Below are 21,833 nucleotides of genomic sequence, written 5' to 3'. Positions count from 1 at the left end.
TCAAGAGAAATGTGGTTTGGGGGGTTTGGTTTTGTTTTTCCATGGAGATGGTTTAGATTGTAGCTCTAGAGACTTGCATTGGCAGAGCTGAGTGGGTGGGAAATAAGCAGGTAGGGCTGGCTGGGTGTCCAGAGGTGAGGCTGTGTCGTAAGAAGAAGCCCTTGTACATTTTATTTATCCAGCATGTAAAGTCAAATTTTTACAGATTTAAATATCCGGGCTTCATTTTTGGTGTACCACCACAACTATTTTTTTTTCTAGAAAAGTACACAGGGAAATGTGGTAATGATCTCAAAGAAAAGGAAAACTTGAGAAGTGTATATACTTTATTTTTTTAGTTTATTCCTTTGGGTTTCTTTGGGTTTTTTGTTTGTTTTGGGGGAGGGATTTTGTTTTTTGGGTTTTTTTGTTTGATTTTTTGTTGTTGTTGTTCTGGGATTTTTTTGTTTGTTTTTTTTTCTTTCTTTTGTTTTTTTTTTTGTTTTTTTTTTTTTTAATTTTTAGTTTTGCAGCTTTTCCCCCCTTTATAAAGAATTTCTTAAATCTGAAGGGTAGAAATAATTCTTCACACCAAAAGAAAGAGACCCATGGCAGTACAGGATAGCAGATAAGAGCTAGGTTCTCTATGCTGATGGATTTTGCACCTTCCTAGCACTATATCCTCACAGGCTCTGCAAAACCAAGGTCCCTGTTTCTGATGTGTTCACGGCTGTGAGAATGTGTTCTCTTCATCAAGCAAATGAAAAAATCCAAGTGGAAAGCAGGGTCCACTCATAGCTGTTGTGATTAATTTTTTTTAAAAACCTCTTGATTTTTTTATTTGTTTGAGTGGAAAATTTTGCACCTGTATCAGAGACCCTTGGCCAGCCCCTGGATTTCAGTTCTTAATTTGATGAAATGGCCCAAAGGTCGCATCTCTAATGAGGCTGCAGTGACTTTGGAGCAGTCATGCCACTCATAAGGACAGCAGGAAAAATATCTTGAAAAGTGGCTTAAACACATATTGAGCTGTGATTTAAAAACCACTTCTGTCCTTTGAAAAATTGTGACTGGTGTGTCATGTTATAACACTGTGTCAGCCCTTTATTCAAAGTCAGCATTACACAAGAGTGCTGTGTGATGACTTTCAGACAGCCAAATACCTTTCTTGCTTTTTACTGAGTTGTTCAAATTGCCAGAGCTATTAACAAAGCAAAGAGAATGGTTATATATTTATATTGCAGCATAATTATGCTACCAGCTAGCTGTCTAACTTATCTTGCTGTCCCTGGTAGCTGACTATAAGAAAGATTCTTATCATTGGGAATGTATTTGATTTAAACCCAGAATATATAAAAACTTAAGTTTTCTTCCTCTGTGCAGTTTTAATAGTAGTTGTGTGCTTCTAGATTTTTAATGGTTATTCTCCTCAACATTACACCATTTTGAGTCACTAGATATTCCAATTTAAACTTTTTTTTAAAGAGGTTGGGGGAAAAGCTTAATTTATAAAAGTTAAGTGCTGAGCTTCGGAGTTTTTTATAGATTTTAACCTAATTAATACATATAATATGAATTTAACATCAATATAATTCACTTAAGCAGATTTTACTCGTGACCACTATCAAAGCAAAAGATGATCATCCTCTGTATCTGTACCCTGAGCTTTCCCTTGAGAACACAGTGATGACTTTGAGGGATTTGAGAGTTGAGTACCTCCAAAGATTCTGTCCTTCTGCTGCCTGACAATCTCATTTTGAATATGCTACATGTTAAGGGAAATAATCAGTAAAAAGTTCCTTTAATTGCTAATACTTCAACACATGAACAGAACAAAGAGTAAGATGTGAAAATGGGAAAGAATACAAATTATTACTTTTTCTTTGCTTATTTGTCTGAATTTTCTGTCTGACTACAGGATCAGATCTTTGACTTCCCACATATCAAACTCCAACTGGATCTCACTGTCAGGGAAGTTTCTATTGAATTTGAAGATGCTGGGGTTGGAGGAGAGATTGAATTATATATTTCCATAGTATGTTTCTAACTACACTTTGAAATACTTAGAGCAAAATTCCATGTGATGTTTTACCAAGATTTCTAGACATTTTTTGTGATCCAGTAGTTTGAAACTCTTCACAAGAATAATCCATTGGCCTTCTGTTAAACAGGGGCTGCACTGGACTACAAGTCCATCATATTCTAGGGACTGGGCATTTACAAATGAGAGATGTGTATCTCAGTGGCATGTTTTAAAACTTAGGCTTTTTCTAGCAGGTCATTTTCAATCTCCTTTTTATCACATGCAACGAAAATGTCACATCTGGTCCTCTTGTGCCATGGTCTTTGTAGCCCTGCAGTCCCTGAAAAAGTTGAGCAAAGCTTTGAATATATTTTAGGCTACATCTGAGTACCTCAAGGTGTGTTGTTACTCATTAAAATATTATAGCCATCAAAAAATGGGGTGGATATCCGGATAACCATGGTTGACAATGTAGCTGTTGGTGTTTGTGAGAACACTGGTCATTTCATAATCCGTCTTTCTAGCCTGTAGTGTGTTCATCATTCCACAAACTATTCAAGAGAGACAGCTTGACTCACAAATGAAAATCTTGCCTGCATGTTGTTGGAATACCCAACTTTCCAGCAAGCACTGTGAGTCTGGAATTTGAGAGAGAATCATGTCTGAAACAAACCAAACCTCTCCCGCCTTGTCCCGTGCCAGGCTCCTTTCCCATTTGCTCTGAATGTACATCCTTCCATTGCTCTAGCAGCAGGCAGCAAGATGGCTAGGACAGGGCAGCCTGGCCTCTAATTTTTTGCCACTTTCTGAAAGCATTTGGATAGAAGCAAGGCCCACCCCTTGCCCTTGGCCTCCTTGCTGTGTGACCTCAGGCAGCTGAAAGCTCACCACTCTGCTTTTATCCACTGTGTGTCAGGAAATGTCTCTCCAAATTCCTCTCAGCTAACACTGAGGCTCTTAAGTTTGGCAGCATCTGTGTGGACATCGGAAGTTCTAAATCCAGGTTTTGTCTTCTAGTTTGAATATTTGGTTTCTGGTTTGGGGATTTTTTGTGTTTAGAAAAAAAAGTCCCCCTGTTATGTTGAGCCCAGAGATAATTACATTCAGTGTGGAACTGCTGCTGAGTGTTCCTCCTCCCTCTGGGCATGGCTGTAAACCCTCCCCCACAGCTGGAGGACCTAATAATTTCTGAGTTAGCACTTTGTGGCCTGTCCTGTTGAATTTTGGGGGCTAACACTCCTGCCAAACTGCAGCAGTATCTGGATATTCCTGTGTCCTGCAGTGACTGAGCAAACCAGGGGGTGAGGCTGTTGCCATTTATACATTTCAAGGTGCATGAAATTATTCCTGTGAGCTGGGCCCTGCATATGGGAGGCTAATGTTCTGTGGCAGCACCTCTTCAGAGGTCCAGGTGATTGTGTCAGCCTCAGACAAAAAAAAAAAAAAAAACTGATTCAATTATGCATTTCTTAGGTCTCTAGTTTAGTTTCTGTGCCTCCTCCACAGATTGCTTTCTCATTGCTCCTCCAGTTTTCCCTTCCCAAGCTGCATCTTTCAGCAGCTCCCAGCTCCTGCCCATCCCCATGGGGCAGGAGATTGCTCTGGTATTTCCCAGTCAGTTCAGGGGCAGGTGGTTTGAGTTAACTGATGGTCCTGGGGTGATGAGCTAAGCCAGATGGTGGCCTGCAGCAAGAGGCAGGTTCTTCTGACTATCTTCACTGCAGGTCTCTCCAGAAATACATCTGGGTAAAAGCTGAGGAACCTCTTTCCTCTTCATCTCTCAAGGTACTGAAATCTATCAAGTAAGGACAGATTCTGATGGTCATCATGAACATTTTCCAAAAACATTTTTGGAATGTCTTTTAGCTGAAGGATACCGTTTGCCTTCCTTGGTACTGCACCAGATTTATTTCAATTGCTTAATTTATTTCAAGTTTTTTAGTTCTCATACCAAGATGTATCAAAACCAACAAGAGCTAAACCCTGTTCTCCCTCAGTCAGGAGCAGAGCACAAGTTCTCTTGTGGGACCAGGTGACAGGGGGGATATGACCCCTTCAGCCTTGAAATTGTCCCTGTACTTCCACACTGATCTGCTCAAATGCCAGGAAAACACCTGAGGGACTTCTTTGCAGAATAAGGAAGAACCATGGGTTTTTGGCCACATTGCCTTTGACACAGGCATTTTGAAAGCATTTAAGACCCTTAGCAGGAAAATGAGGAGAATGGGAGGGAACTGTTTTTTCTGCATCCCAGTGTGCAGACTTGTAAATTAGTGGGCTACAGCCTTTATTGTGCAGCTTTTTTGTTTCTTGTCCTCATAGTGGAGGGCAAGAGTGTCTGGAGGAGAAAGGGTTGGCTGGTTGGCTTCTACTGCCCCTCAGTTGGCTTTGTAATCTATCACACACAAAATAAGAGAGGATCTTATTATAGAGAAAGCCTGGGGAGGAGAAGAAAAAAAAAACCCACAGTATTTTCTTTGTTTGAAAACTGTAGCAGATGTCTGTGGCAATAAAAAGGCAATTATACTCGTATTATCATGAGAATTTCCAGCAGGAAATCTTGACAAACTCGAAGTTTACTTAACTGAGATAAATACAGTAGATAAATAGCAAACTGAATTCAGTTTACTCTTGTACACAGGTGTACTACACATTTCCTCAAGCCATGATTCACAGTCATAACCTTTCCTAATCACAGGCACAGCGAAATATGTCAGGAGTAGGAATGGGCTCATGTTATAAACACAGCTATAGATCCAAACTCTTTTCAAACTTTTGGTATATTTGGAGCTGATAAACAGCCTTGGATTCATATCTGTATCTCTAAAGGGGAGGAACCAGAGGGCCCAATTTGTTTTTTCACCCTAGATATTTTGTGCTGCCATGAGGATGCAAGTTTTTGATTGAAAATATCTGTGGGGTACCTTCCACTGCCACAGAGCCAATGGCACAGCTAAAAATTGATTTCTTCCCCCTCTTACAGCAGCCTGGAAAGCAACTGCTCTCTGAGGCTGCTCTGATTTATACTGGGAGCAAGGCAGACCCTGGCAGCACTTAGAATCTGGGAGGCCCACAGATAGCATGCAGTTCAGTAACATAAATAAAGGGTAACATTCTGGGAATTTGGACAGTTCTGCTCTTGGAGTGAGGATGCCATACAGTACTTCGAGTAAAATACTCTGTTTGTTATTGTTTCCAGGCAGGCAAGAAAAAAGCAAACATGTAAAAGCCAGCTGTTTCTGTTTTACAAGTCACTTAAACTAGAAAATCACTAGAAAATTCTGGTAACACACCATATTCTTCTTTGTTGGATTAGTTCTTTTCATCCCAATGAGATCCATTTGTATACCAAGGGCAGGCCTAGCTGGAAAAATCAAATTTGAACAAGTCTACTAAGGTTTTCTGATTTTTTTTTTTTTTTTTTTTTTTAATCAAACAGCAGCTCAGAAATGTATGTGCTGTTTGTCTGGTTGTGTTTCTTACTTGTATATCAGAGTTAGCCTCTGCCTACACTAACAGCTGAAAATCCATTGGTCTTTGTGACTGCTACTAAATTACTGCATTTTATTATTAGAAGTATGAGCTTATTACGGTGGAAATTAAAAATTAACAGCTCATGGATATCCAATCTTCTTGGCTCTTTCTGATAAATGATGAGGCATTCAAAAAGCAAAAATCTTTTGCTTGTAAGGGAAAAACTGCCCAAAAGTTGATGGCATCTTAAAAGCCATAGAACTTTAACTGTTCAAAGATTTGTGTTGTCAACAACTTAATCTGGTTTGAAATATGCTGTATCGCGTTAAAAGACTACAAATAGATTTTTGTTTTCACAATACGTCATATTAGAAAGGAATATTAAGATTGTCATCCAACTTTCTTCCCCTGCTCCAGAATATGTGTATCTGTGACTCTTCTGTTTAGCAGGTCTGAGGATCTTAGGAACTTAAAATTATGTCCCCCAAGTGTCTGCCCTCTTTGCAAGGGAGTTGGTTTGGCTGTTGGAAAAAGCAAAAATCAGAGCAGTTTTTCTTACGACTGCTGCTGCCTGCACACTGTCCCTGGAACCAGGGCTTGCTGCCTTCCCTACCCTGTTTGGCATTTCTGCTTGTCCTGCACCAGCACCAAGATGCTGTATCAGTGTCTTTGTACCACATCAGGCTTTCACTGCTTGGGGAGACTCTTTAAATGCCCACCTAAGGCAGCCTTTTGCTGACAGAGGAAAAAGGGCTGGAAGCAATCTTGAAGTCTGATCAAACCCTGACTGAGCTGGGACCAACTGAGTATTGTCTGCTTGCCACACCCTGAGAATGGATGACCCTGTTGAGCACCAACCTTAATATTTAGTTTCTTTTCTTTGTTAGATATTGCTCTTTTCTCAGATTGTGGCCCTCTTTAAACTTATTACTATTGTTTAAACTGATTACTATAGATGCTATAAAACTTGACTCAAGTTGCTCCATAATAGGCAGTAATTAACAATGAAAGGCTGAAATAAAAAAGGAAATTTCAAATTGATCTTTGAGGGGGTCCAGTGCATTCAGCCTTACAGAGCTCTGCACTAAAGTGGTTTTAATGGCATTTGTGCTTACCTGCTACAAGGGAAAAAGGTTATTTGTGTAACTGCCATATATGCAAGGAAACCCAGATAGCCAGAGAAGAACAAGTAGTAATATATAAACCACAATTTTTATTAAAACACAACAGTAGATTGAAAAAATGCATGCTAAACAAGCTCAGGCAACAAATACAGTTTAGAAAACAGAAATTTATTTATTGATAAATAAATATCTATGTAATAAGGAAAGTATGTTTCTCAAGTTATAGACACTTAGGTAGATCTGCAAAAACAAAGAACAAAACCACAACAGACTTTAACAAGAGTTGCTTCTTCTCAACTTGTGTATGCTTGCTCCCATTGTTTTTCTTGGTGCCACAGCAGAGTAGATGGCAAGTGTCAGTCCTGGGACTGGACTGGTGGTTAAAGCTCATTTGATTTCCACAAAAGGGGGAAGAGGTTGTTCAACTCAACATGAACTACATAGAAAGGAGAGAGAGCAGAGACACGCAGATGTGTGTATGTGCTTTATGCTTTTCAAAAAAATAAGCAAGAAGTGGACACTAGCTAGAGAAACAGACAAAAACCCTAAAAAATTGTGGTAATGGCCAACCTTTTGTTACTGAAGCAGGAAAGATCAAGGTCATTATCAATATTTCAATGGAAAACTGTAGGCTCTGTATCATGCTAAAAATGTAAACAAAGCCTAATAATAATAAAACAATGAAAACCACCCAAAAATCCTTTCTGTAGCATCTGTTATTATGATTTGAGAAGTAAAATTCCCTCCCCATTCTTCAATTAGTGGAATGTGAAATAGGAATAGTACTTCAGGCCAGGCAGCTGAGGACTCCTTCAAGGGACAGCGATGTAGCAGGGGAGAGTAACAGGACTTCAGCTATGTCCCCATCCCTTTGTGGGGCCTGCTGGTTGGTGTGACAGCAACCAAAGGAGTGATAAAGCTGTGCACAAGTGATGAAGTTTTAAGGGAACAACGTTGGGAACATGGGATCAGCTCTTTACCTACAGCACAGAGGGATGCTGAGGTTTTGTTTGAATTTGAGAGCCCCTGGCAGCTCCCCAAGTTCCCAGTCTGACTCAGAGCCACCCTAAAGCTGCTCCAGAGTAGTTTAGTTCCCAATCTAACCCAAAGCAACCCTAAAGCTGCTCCAGAGCAGTCTGGCTGCCTGTGAGATGCTAGCACTGCCCTGCAGAGCAGCACGGTCCTGGCATCCTGACACCAGGCTTGGGAAGCGGCTGCCGCGCGTGGGTTTATGGGATAACCCGCGAGGGATGGATTTATGGGACCTGTGCTCCACACAGGTGTGGCACGGACCAAAATGTGCTGCAGAATTTATGCCTGAATCCAGCCAGTGCTGCAGCAATGAAGCATCTTCTCCCTGCTTTCCTGGCTCTGGAGCCCAGCAGTGCTCATGAGATGGGTGCACAGGTGTATTGCCTAAAGATCAAAATGTGGCCTTATATTTTTGTTGGCGTGAGGCAAAACAGAGGGAAAGGCAATGGAATTGTCAGGGAACAGATTGTAAAAGCGTGTTTAATTTTGTTTGCTAGAGAAATAATCGGTACTAGCTAAAATGCTGCGAGTTGTAATTTCCAGTGCATTACTGCTAATTAGTAAATGTATTATGGCCTAATTTGATCTCTCAGAGAAGGCACTTTTTAGGACTAAGATATTTCTATGGAATGATCAAATAAAGGGGATGCCATCATCAGGTTGGGGATTGTTTTTCTTCTTTTTGCTGCTGAAGAACAATACTCGTGTTTTATATCCATGGCATCTGTTGCTGCCCTTTTCCTTAGAATTTTCCAATTTCTTCACTCTTTGAAGGAAAATTCTGTGGTATTCATCTGCTGGTCCTATCACTGTGAAAATAGCACATGCCATCTGTCAGGGGGTACAATGGACAGTGCAGCAGGGAAAGAAGGAAATTTGAGCCACAGTGGAAGTGCATATTCCCAGTTTTATTCCACAGTACCAGCCATGCATTTTCCCACATGGTTTGTAGGACTTTTCTGAATGAAGGTGACCAAGTCAGTGTTTGTACTTATCTTCTTCCCATATTAGTTGTCCCCTACAGCTACCTCAGGGAAGTAACCCTCCACAAAATTCCTACATTTGTGTATTTTAATTTATATCCCCACATCATTCGTGCTGTTAACGTGGTTTCACTGACTTCTCTACTTAAAAGTTTTTCAAGACTCTTTTCTCTTGAATTGTGTAAGTAAAAGGTTTCCAAGGGAGAGAGATTGCTTTGGTGTTTTAAAAGATGATGGTTTTGATCAGGCAGCTGTTAAAGATGTTTTCCAGAGGCTCCATTTTTTGTGCTCCCTTTTGGTGGAGACAAACCCCTATCAATAAGTGCTTTTTATGCTTTGAAAAATTTATTTTTCCTTGTTTCTACCTTGACTGATTCTATCTGCACTTTAAACATACAAATTCCTGCATGTTGGGACACAAACAGCCACAAGAAAAGCAAGAAGCAAGAGCAGTACAGAAATTATTTATTACTGTGTATCTATTTCACTAGAAGGAGATATTGGGTAGCCTCTTGTTTGTGGTCCAAATATTTTTATTTCAATTGGGTTACTCAAAAACATGAGGTTACTGAAGGATGGAAAATTTTGTGGGTTTGTATCTCTAGATGTGCTTTAATTCAGTTTTTCTTGTGTAGAACACTACTTAATTTTTTTAAGTGTGATGCAAACTAACATAGCATAAAAAATAATTCTGCCTAATAGCATCATCCTTAATTAGTGTATTTTTTTTGTTTGTGTTTTTTACTGCTATTGATTTATCTACTAAAAGACTTCCTCTGATTTTAGACACAACTGAAATGAAATCCCTCAGGCTTTCACTGTGAAGCTGGAGAAGCTTATTAGGATTTTTAACATTCCAAGTTGTTTTCTGAACAGATTGCACCAGCTAGTTGATGAAACTTGAGCTAATTACTCTAATGTTGACAAATGTACTAGCACAAAAAAAAGTCACATATGAAAAAAATTAAAAATTGCACTTCTTCAGGAAATGCTAAGTAGATTCAATGATTTGTGGGTGTAAGAGAGAGATGGTTGCAGAGGTTTCTTTAGAAAGAGAAGAAAATAAAAAGCAACAAAAATACCACATATAAACAAAATGAAAAATGCTTTTGCTTTTAGAAATTGAAATACATCCATTTGATAGTTAGTAGGGTGAGAAGTTCCTTTCATAGCCTTGCTGTGTTAGGGGGTACTGAGAATTCCTACAGAGCCTCTTTATCTGTAGCATCAAACCCAGGAGAATTGGGTCACAGTGTTTGAGGGTAGCCAGTAGTTCCTCAGGACTCTCTTCTGTGCTGAGTTAAATCCAGATATAGAAAAACTAAATTAAAATCCAGGGATGTCCACAAGCCCTGAAATATGAACACATTCAGTGTGTCCTCATCTTTTTTTTTTTTCAATTTGTTCTTGTCTATGTAGATGCATACATAAATTAAGGGAAATAAATTAATACAGCTATCATACTATGATTATGAATGTTATCATAGAGAGGCTTCATATGATTATGAATGTTATCATAGAGATCTTAAAGGTCATCCCAGTCCAGCTTCCTGCCATGAGCAGGAACACCTTCTACTAGACCAGGCTGCTCAGAGCTCCATCCTACCTGAATTTGAACCCTTCCAGGGATGGGGCATCCACAGCTGGACAACCTATGCCAGGGCCTCATTGCCCTCAGTAAAGAATTTAATTGAAACATGCAATCTGAATCTCTCCTTTTTTAGTTTAACAGTGTTCCTCCTTGTCTTACCACTATGTGTCCATGTAAATATGCATTCGAGGTAATCCAAACAATCTTAACCCTGCTCAAATTTTCCTTCTCCAAGAGCATGAAAAAAATGCTTAACTAATTGCTGATATTTCAGTTCAATACTCTTTAAGCTTAAATGAAAGCAGTGTGGCTATGACATGAAGGTTTCCTGCCATTTAAACTTACTATGCCTTAGAGAGAAATAGACAGTCTCATCTTTTATATTTTTTTTTACTATTTACTTAATAGTTTTGACCTTTCAGCCAATTGTCCTTATCCGTCATTACAGTGTATGATCAATCATTTCATGCCTTGTCTATAAAATACCAGCAGGAGGGAAATGTTTTATGTTATATTACTTTTCTTGAGGGATTTTTTTTTTTGTTTTTTGGTTTTTTTCAATCGTGCTGTCTTCCTGTTTATTGCAAAGAAGGAAAAAAAAAATGCTTCAAGTCTCGCTGGTTTAATCAACTTCATTGGTGTAAATAAGTAGATGGAGGGAGGCTGGTGAGGTACAGGATGCCCAGAGAAGCTGTGGTTGCTTCCCAAGCAGTGTTCAAGGTCAGGTTGGATGGAGCTCTGAGCAATCTGGTGCAGTGAAAGGTCTCCCTGCCCCTGGCACAGGTCTGGAGTGAAATGATCCTTCCAACACAAACCATTCTGATTCTAAAACTCACTGTAAGCTTATCATTTTAATTTTGGTGTTCACTAATGGCCTGTACTTTAAAATGTACCAAACAAGCTGTTTCTGTTTGTCTCTAACTTCTGAATTTCTGAGCTTTAAGCAGGGGCAGAAGTATCCAGGGACACTAAACACCTGTGCAAAGCTACACATGTGCACACTTGGGCATGAGCATGGTCTGTCTGAGGATGGTCCTTCAGTTAGGACAGGGTTTTGAGTTACTGGAGATTCAGGTACCCTTCATTGCAAATAAACCTGTGGAAAGGTAATATTTTCAGGAGCACTCCTGCTGCAGGAGCCTAAATGACATTTACAAACTGAGAGCATCGCTTAACAGGCTCATCTGAGGCAGAAAGGCAGAGAGGTGCAAGGATCATGAGCTACCAGGAAAGCTGTGACACTGTGCAAACACCTCAAATCCAGGCCTGAAAACATCCTGCTGTTCTCAGAAAGGTCTCTCTGGTCTAGGAGTAGTGGCAAGTAAACATGTCTAATGATTCCCTCTCCAGCAGCAGCATGCAGGCTGCTCCCAGAGGAGCCCTGTGCCCTGCTCCAGGGAGCAGCACAGAAAAGGCTGCTGCCTGAGCCATGCTCTTCCTGGAGCACAGCACAAAATTGCCTGTAATAAGGGTGAAGTGACTTAGGGACTGGAGTACTTCTGGAAACCATGCTTTTTGCTTCTCTTGTCTTCATTGCCCTCATTACAAGCCAGAGATAACAGCACTTCTTGCCTTCCCGTGGGGTATTTGGAACATGAAAGATTGAGAAAGCTGCAGCTACTACATGGTGACCCAGTAATGGGGGCACCTGAAGTTAAACAACTTCAGCATAAACATCCACTTGCATCCCTAAACTCAAAAAATGTCAAGTGCACATTTTAAAACTTTACAAGTTGTTTGCATAATGCTGGTTGTTTTTTTTTTTCAGGGCGGGGAGTCCTTTTGTGTCATTATTTCAGGGAGGCAGAGTAGTCATGCAAATGATTTGGAGAGAATTAGAAAACTTGGGGGAATACAGATCAGACAGAGTAAAAAGGAAGGATACCAAGCATATGACAAACTTCAAGCATGTATTATTTGTGCAATTATTTGGCATTCCTTCTTAGCTGAAAGAAGTTAGTCTCCCCTGTGCCTGTGAACACCAAGGACATAATTTATTATCCATACCCTTAAAGTATCTTGGTTTTATTTGGGATAATTGGAGTTGTTCTATCAACAGATTTTCTGTGATCCTAACACAAGCATGAAAAGGATAATATAAAGAAAGGTGAAGATACAAATGCACTAAGGTTTAGGTCTTGTAAGGCAAGTTCTGCACAGCTCTAGCTGTAATTCTTTAAAATATACATATGTCCCTTTGATGTCGTATGGAATTAGAAGTCAGATATAATACTCCCAACCTAGCTGCTGCTCACTGCTGAAACCAATGAGCAGTAGAGAAACAGAGAAATGTGCTTTGAAGTGCTTGGTATTACACAAAAAAATGAGCACTTCAATGAGAATGTACCACATGCAAGAGGCTGCCACTGAGATGTACTTTAAAGCCAAAATAAGGACAGAATCCAGAAGGTTCACCTTCAGGTTTCTATCTCAACCTTGTTGTGGGGATATTTATACCCTCAGCCAGTGCAAGGAGTAGAAAGGAGCAAAAGGTGAAGTGGAGGTCCCAGACAAACCTTTCATGGATGATGGATCTGTGTTTGCAGTTCTAGTCTGGTTCTAATCTCCAGCACCTTGCTCATCAGTGGCTTTTCAGCAGCACAGCTCAAAGGGCTCTGTGAAAACAGAGGAAAGAACTGCATAACTGACTGGATTCCATGGAACAGGGTCCAAGGCAGGAAGCAATGGCCCAGAGGGGCTGCTTGTGCATGGTCCTGCATCTCTGCAGTGGCACAGGTAGCTCTGCATCCCTCCTGTTCACCCATTGTGTCAGTGGGATGAGCTCCTTTCAACAGGTTATATTGCTCATAGGATTTCTCTTAAAGAGCCAAAAGTAGAGATTGAGCACAGCAAATAATTACTGTAGTGAATGCAATATCCATTGCCTAGTGATCAAAAAAAAAAAAAAAATCAAAGTTTTTTAATTTTCTTAAAATTGGGTTATTCCTCCTTCAAGAAGGGTCACCCTTCACAGCATTCTTCTAGCCTCTTATTAATATTTCTGATCTCAATATTAAATGGCATTAAATATTTAAATTGTCATAAATATCATTACTATATTGTGATTAAATATCATGACAATATTTTCTGGTTTGCTCGCTGTTCCTCTCCTACTCCTTCTCACTATTGCCTGCTTGTTTGATGGCTTGTAATCTCGGATGTGGCATATTTATACTACTAGCTAAAATGGCTCCAAGATCCTGTTACTTAATGATAATATCTAGTATATAATCATACTGTAAGCTGAGGGAGAACTCATTTTCACCATGTGCACTGAATTTATTTTACTTATATATTACTCTTATGAAATTCTTCCACAAATCTTAACAACTAATTTTGGTTTTGCTATCTCAGTATTCATCAAAAACATTTCTTCCTGGCAGTACTGAACACTCTTTGCCATCCCTATTTACCCCCACATTCAGTTCTTTGGCAAACAGCCAGACCTGCCGTGTCTGTGGTGAGCTCCTTACTCACCCTCTTTCTGTCTGTAACTGAGCTGAAACTGTGGCACAGGGAGAAAAATCCTAAAAATACAATTCAGTTGAACTCTGAATCACAGAAACTTGAAACAAATTCGTTTCTTCTACTATGTTTTAATGTAACTGATTGAAAAGGGCAATGTGGCTGTGAGGAGTTCATTCCACCATCATACTATGCATTAATCTTTTGTAATACGGGAGTGTTCTGAAACAATATTTCTGTGCCAGGACTTATGCTCTGTCTGTATTCCCTTAAGACATTTTGAACTTTTATCCTTAGTCTGAAACTTGATGTACTATGGGTTTTCCATGAGTGGTGGTGGGTGGTTATTTTTGTTGTTGGTTCATTGGTTTCTGTTTTATGTTTGTTTTTTTTTTTTTTTTTTTGAAAATTACTTCAGCTTCCTGAACTAACTCTTCATTGGGATCTAATTTTAGTATAAAGCTATTGATACAATGCAGAGATGAGCCTGAGTGGAAAAAGGAAAATAATCTGGTCATGCAGATGAGCAATTTGTAAGTGGGAAAAATAAATAAAAAAATAAGTGAGAAAAAGATCTGAATTGTGCACTTGAATTATGCCTTCTTGGCACAGAAAAAGGAGTTGAAATTAACTCCTTTCCCTGATTAGCAATGGCACAGTTCTATGTTACAAGGAGTAAATTTTAACTCCTTAGAGGTTCAAACGGTGTTGTTTGGTTTCCCCTTGAGTTTTCCCACCCTCTGAGCAAGGATTTGAACCACCCAACCAACTTTTAGGCATCTGGTCCAGCTGTTTGCTACAATGACAGACTTGCTGGCCTTTGCTCACTCCTATTTTCATTGGGAACTCCTACTCCTGCTCACTCACTCTGTTAATAGCCATAAAAGAGTTAATTTCCATTTCAGCACAAATGAAAGGATGGAAATATCTAATAGGAGAATGGGTAATAATGATTTTCATTTTTTGATCAGTTACTACTCACGCTTAGAAAACAAAATACACATCTCTAGTTAGGAAGGAGTAGGTCTTTCTTTCCTTAAGTTGTTTTGTTTCTATGCACCAACAAAGTGCTGCAATGCTTGGTTTTTAAAACCTTATGGAGAAATGTATTTTTGAATATACACAGTACAGGCACTTTTGAGGTAGGAAAAAAATAATAATAATAAAGGCAAACAGAAGATCTTGACTTTGAAAGGGTTTCTTGTGGGACTAATTTACAATTCTATTTCTTAATCTGTTTAAGTAATACACAGTGATGGTGGGAAAACTAAACAAAGATGATGCGTAAACTATCAAGGGGGCTGTTTTAAAAGAAAAGCCAGCCTTACAATTTTTACCTAATCAATGCTGAAGTTATAAGTCGGCTAAGCCTTATGTCCCTAACCAAATGACTGAGCATAAGTGTATTTTTAGATGGCTCTTTAATGTTAAGTGACAAGAAAAGGCAGCCACTTAAAAGTATTTGACATTCATAAGCATCCAAAAGACTTTCTGTCATCTTCTATTTATCCCTTCACTAGACTAGAAAAAGCTATATTGCTTTGTTTTTCCCCTTCCTTCTGGGGCAGCAGTCAATGCATCTGTGTCAAACCTCAGCTCCTCTCATCTGTGCTTCATGGAGTCCATATCCCTGCTTCCCTTTCTCTTTGCTGCCACTGAGCAGCTTTTGAGTGCCCATTAACAGTGAGGAGTGCAGCATCTGGAATTCCTGACTGCAGCCTGAAAGGATGAAAGCGACACCCGGGGTACCCCTGCCCCTCCCCAAGTCAGCAGCCCAGCCTTTCCCAGCAGCAGCAGCACTGCTCTGGGTGCTAATTGAGATTCTCTAATTGACAACTGTCTGGGAAAAAATACCCAACTCACTATAAGTGCCTTCCTTTTAGGAGTATTTTGGCTGCTTTTCTCACATAACACAGAAAGCTTTTAGTTAAAAAATATTGGTAGTGCTCTTCAACACCTTGTATTTTAGCTGGTGGGCACTCACTTTATATATTCAGCTTTGCATGTAGAATGTATTCACTCATTGCAACATAGGAATGCTTCTTTTAAGCATTAAGAGTTTAGGAATGCTCATGAAGAGTATAGGAATGCTTCTTTTTAAGTAAAGGAAAGGGTCCTCTTAAGACTTTTATGTAATCCATTATGACGTTTAATTAAGTTTGTGCAAGATTATTTAGGCCACTAAATTCCCAAGGTAATTGCATTGGAAAAATTGGAGGATTTTGCCACAAGGAAAGAAATATACATTTTGAAAAGTAGAGTTTAAAAAATAATGCTTTCAGGGAAAACAACAGAAAAGTTTCTGGGGTTTTCTAAGCAGCATAACTAAGCAAGAAAACCTTTTGTGCCAAACACAAATGCTTCTGCAAGTTGGTAAATCTTGACCCTGTTTAAGATGGCCTCCTGAAAAACTTGAGCTTATGAATTCCCATTTGTCTGTCTGACTCTGCTAACAATTGAATACTGTCCAATTTTAACCATGTTGCAGAGGAACAGTTTTAGGAGTACTTGTTGTCCTGCAAGTTTCAAGAAAGTAGACAGTCCCACAAGTGTCTCTCCAATGAAAAGACCACAGTGAGGATTTGAGGTTTATAAATCCCTAGAGAATTAATATCTGGGAGTGTTGGAGGAATGAATTAACCACAGGAAAATACTAAAACTCCTTAGTACCTTACTGAAAGAGAGAACCCAAAAATAGCACACAAGACCATAGAAAATGGAGCTGTGCAAGGTCTGCCTTGTGCTGCTGCATTTGTGAGGGGTTTTTTTAGGATTTAGGGGGTGGTTTTGTTTTGTTTTGTTTTGTTTTTATTATGAAGGGTCTAAATATATCAACTGTTTGCTAGCTGGCACTAGAGAAAGCAAGACTAAATGTCATGTGTACTCTAGTGTGGAGTTTTTTTTCTTTTCTGTCAGAAGAGAAAACTGAAGTTTTGTGGGAAGTGGGATTTTTTAATCTCTGTCTGTGGAAAACTGATGCTGCCCCTCTTCTTGCTGTTTCCTACAAGGTCTTGTAACAGGAATCTCCTGTTTTTCTTTGGAAAAATAGAAGGCACAGTGAGGGCTATTGAATTGCAGGTTTGCACAGGAAAGGAAACACAGGTGATGCTGATCAGGGGTGCAGGGTGCAGGAATATTCAGGTAATCTGTGGTAATTCAGGTAATCTGTCATAACAACAGTGTCAGGGTCTTGGGAATTGCTGTGTAATAATGCAAAATGTAAAAATCTGAGTGCCTCTCCCACGAGGTGGACAGGAGGTGATGCTTTGAGAGAAAAAAAGAGGGGAAAACAATATATTTTTCCTAAAAAGAAGGGAAAAATTCTAAAGTATAGTGATGCTTCCTTTGGAATGACTCAGATTCACATTTCAGCTTTGCAGGCAGAGCCACACTTTCTTACCAACTCTGCATTCCAGTGTTTCCCATGTGTGACACCATTTGCAGCACACAAATCATCACTTAGCAGCCTGCAGCAGCTTAGTTAGGGCCTAGGTAACAAAATAGTGTGAGTAGACGTAATTTGTTTATCTGGAAAACACTCTGCATGCTTGCAGCTACATTCTGCCTTGTATATTTAATTCCACCCTCAGTCTGAACACACTGCTTTGGATCTGGGAAAAACAATGGAAGTGCTACTGATGACAATGTTGCAAGTTGCAAATAATACTATTTTAGTACTTGGCTGGTATTCAGGAGCTTTCAGTCTCAGGTTGAAGAGATCTGATTGAAAATCAGACACAGGCACATATGGAGAATTCCAGGTTCCCTAGTTGCCTTGAAGTTAAGTGGAGTGGGCACTTGATTATTATGAAGGCTAGAATTGGATTGAAGAATCATACTTAAAGGTGTAATAGAGCTCAGAAAGTGTCAGACCTTGGAAGTACCTAGCCCTTGATTGTAGCAGCTGGAAGTGATTTAACAAGTACTTGAGGTGACAGAATCAAACGCTTTATGTGATGAATGGGCTGTTTCAATATAGCAAATGATTTTGCTCTTTAAAAATCAGAATTAAACAGTTTGTTTTTTGTGAGGCGTGAGATCATGGAGCAATGAAGTATGTGTGTGCATGTGCTCAGAGAAGTGTAGAATTTTATGTTAAACTTGTCTTTATTATGATGTGTTCATTTCTTTGGGAATTTACTGCTATGCAAGGGCCCTTCTGGGGGAGGGGAGGAGTCAGTGTGTATTTTATGCATGAAGGTATCCTAAGAAGCTGAAATAATATGATCAAAGTAGAACCAGTTCTTCACCTTAGTGACTTAGAAGGTGAAAAATATATTCACTAAATAATGTTATCAGTCAAATAACTTCAAATTTCTGTCATATTTGTCATATTTGGCAATTGGGCATTCAGATGTGTGTATAGACAGGGATGGATGCAGAGTTGGGAGGAGATTCCTCAAGCTCATGCAGGTTTGGTCCAAGTAGTGCCCCATCTTAGATTCACTGATATGGCCTGCTTAACACCTAGCATGCAGGTGTTCTGTTTTGAAGTTTCTTTCCACTTGACACCCTCACAACATGCAGAAATATTTTTCCTTTAAGTTTTTTCCCCCCTTTCACTGTGGCAGACTTCAGTCCTCTTCTTCCTTATTGCTGAAAAAGAAAATTCCCCACAACCAAACCACTCTTAAAAATTAAGTCAAACTTCAACCTGATCCTATAGCTCTTCAGTGAGCAGCACATTTAGTTATGTTCTGTTCACCTGCCTTTTTGTATAGAAGAGGAAAAGTGTGGAGATGAAATGTGATGTTGAATTATTTCAGCTTTGTACTAATCAGAATTACTTGGGCTGCTCCTGAGGTTCAGTTTTGAACATGCTGAGCAATGGACACATCCAGTCGCAAGTGACAAACAGAATAGAAGTTTCATTTTAAGGATCAGTGTTTTACCATAACTCCAGGAACATGTTTGGATGCCATCGTTGACTGTGTGTTGAAATGGAACCACAGGTGCATGATTTGTTCACTGGCCCTCATGATTTGTGGTCTCATGTGGGATCTAAGGATGTTGCAGAAGGCTGGGGGTTCCCAGAGGACAGACTACTATGATGGTTTTAGCAAAAAGCCTGTTGGAAGTAAAGGATCTTGAGATCTCCTTTTGTTTCTTTCCACTAATGAAACAGGCCCTGACTTGGAGTAGACTCTGAGCTCCAGAATTTGGATGAATCCAACCTTATATTTTAGTATATATATTTTTTCCTCTTTCTCTAAAAAAGATGCCACCTCTGCTTCTCTTTTTTTATTTTTTGTCTTCAAATCCCTAACATGTCTGGCACCTGCAGAAAGACAGGTAAAGACATATAAGTGTAAAGACATTTATAAGCAGAAAGCCAATGCAGTTCCCCAAAGCAAAGATTAAGAGCAAACTATCTCCTAAGCCATGAGGTACCATGGAATAATCATGGATAAAAGGAATTTACCAGATTCAACCCCACCTTGGGAGAGAGTGAACTCCTGCATTAGGCCGAAGTCATATTCAGGTACACAAAAATATTGGGCCCCACTGCTGTGAGGAAGCTGTTCAGTTTAAGTTAATGACATGTTACTGGTGGAAATATCTCTCAGTATCTGAAAAACATACGTTGTTACACTTCCCCCATAACTAAAAAACAGATTTGAAAAGAAGATTTTTTTTTCTTCAGAGATATTTGCATAATTACACAGAGTGTGAGTGTTAATGAAGAGCTAGTAATAAAACTGGATGAATTAGCATGACTGAGTGACTTAACGCAATCCTGTTGATCATACAGTCAGGGGTGGCTTGCATTTTGCCAGATTTTTTTTTTTAAGCTATCCTTTCAATTGCACATTTGAATTTGAACTTTCATTAATTATAGCTTTATTTCATGAACATGAAATTTCATTGACTTAAGTGTTTACATCAGTAGAACACCTATTCTAAAATATGTGCACCTGACAAAATTCTTAATTAGCACCTCGCCAGCACCCCCAACACTGAGTGCATTTTTAAGTCATTCCAGTGAAGGATTTGCTCTTCTTTAAATATTTAGTATGCTTTTAACCTGCAGGCTAAATTCTTGGAATTATTTCTTTCAAAGTTAGAGATAGCAAAGTGCGTAGAGACAGGAAGAGAAAAACAGATGCAGAAGCAGGATATTCCTGCAATGATCCCTCTTAACAACATTCTACCTCTTCCCTTTCCTTGTTTGCTTGTGCTGTTTACTGCTGGTGTGCAGCTGAGTTGATCACCTCACCTCTGATACATTAAGGAAAGCAAGGATATGTAAAACAAGCTGTGAAGGATGAACTGTAGCTAAAGAATATAACTTTGCATTGAAGGGGAGAATTTGTGGAGTTTGTGCTTCTGACTCTCTTGGGAGGGGTAATCACTAGAAGGCAGTAAATTCCAGATTTAAGGAGAAGTGATGTCTGAATCTGAACAGGACTATAACTTGAGAATCAATGTGGTTCTTACAGACACTTCAGCACTTCAGTTGTTGCCAGTGAAGCTTGGCCACGGGACTCAATGTCACCAAAAACCCATGTTGTGTCTCTTTGCCTGCTTAAATATCCCTGAAAATATAACAAAGCATCAGTGTGTTTCATTAGGGCATGTAATAATATAGGTGTCACCTTCCTCCCCTTTGGACACTTGCAAAAACTTACCCTTAAGCTAACAAGTGAGACAGGGAAAAAAGATCCTGTTGTATGTTTGAAATTTCTGCTGTCACTGTTTTTATTGGCAGGGAATTGTTAAAGGTTTCAATATCAAGTTTGCATAAGGGACATCTTTGCATAAAAAGTTTGCACATGTTATTTCAGTCATAAATGGGAGGTTTGGATAAATTTTCTAACCCTATACTTTTGAGATTCCTCACATTGTCCCACATGCAGGACTAGAATACTGAGATCATCAGTCCCTGAAGTTGATTGCTAAATATTTCAGCAGAAATAAAAATGCTGGAATTCACCAGTGAAAGCACTCCTTCTTTGTTCCAGTTCTGCCCCTAAAGAGGGAGCAAGCAAGGAGACATAAATGAGCTTTGGCTTTCATTAAATTAAGTGTCAGGGATAGTTTAACACTAAATATAGTTATAAAATATCTAATGTTCTATGATACAAAGTAACTATATACAAATATAGACTTAATTATTCAGCGGAACGAAAGATATTTTAGTAAACAATTTGACCCAATATAAGATTTCAATATAAGAAAAGCTTATAGCTCATGCTTGATCTGAAGTGAAAACCATCACAGGTGTATAGGAAGAAAATTGGAATTGCATTCAGGAGTCAAACAACCAGAAATGCGTATATTACAGTACATACAGCCTGTGAGATTAATACTATCAGAAAGTCACATGCAAGGGTGAAGTGAGTTTGAAGTCAAGTTGAAATAAAGTTGGCAGGTCATTTTTTCTTTTAACAGCAAAAATAAATAAAACATTTTGTACGGTCAATGCACTGTAAAATAGCAGAGTCCATACTGAACACTGGGAATTAAGAGATTCCCTTCTACCTAGTCAAGTGTATCTGAGCACTCATGAAGTGTTATTTGTAGAAACAGATGAGCCAAGTTACTTTAGGAATACCCTGGTCTCTAGGAAAATAGGTAAAATGCATCCCAGTTCAAAGCCAGGGCATCTTCACTCACAGCTCTGCTAATCAACAACCCAGGCAGAATTCTGCCCCAAGGCAGATATGATGCTCACAACATTAAAAACCAGAACATTTCTAGTATTCTCTTCTAGGTTTTTGAACCAAACTTCATGTTTTTGCTCATGAAATTTAAATATATGACAATAAATTAGCAAAATACTGCATTTCTTGAAGATGCTTGTGTCAAATATGGAAAGAAGAGCTTTCCATATTTGACAGAACAGAGAGAGGAGAGAGACATGGGATTTCAGTTTAGGAATTTACTCAGGGAACATATGGCTGTATTAGTGTCTCCAAGGTTTACCATTTCTCTTTTCCGCCTGTAAATCTGTGCCTAGCTTGGGTTTATAACTTATTTCTCCAAAATAATTTTTGGTAGTTAACATTTAGATATATCCACCTGAGACTGGGTCAGCTTGCAAAGGATTGTTGAGATGTATGGGAAAAAAACCCTACAAGAACAGCAAAAAGGAGGGCTTTTGGTACGGGAATATGATAGGCCATAATGGGCAACAATTGAAAATGCTAAGTTTTAGAGGA

Source organism: Lonchura striata, chromosome 5 (assembly GCF_046129695.1).
Source record: "Lonchura striata isolate bLonStr1 chromosome 5, bLonStr1.mat, whole genome shotgun sequence".
Classification (NCBI taxonomy): domain Eukaryota; kingdom Metazoa; phylum Chordata; class Aves; order Passeriformes; family Estrildidae; genus Lonchura; species Lonchura striata.
Note: the sequence above shows the minus strand (reverse complement) of the source record.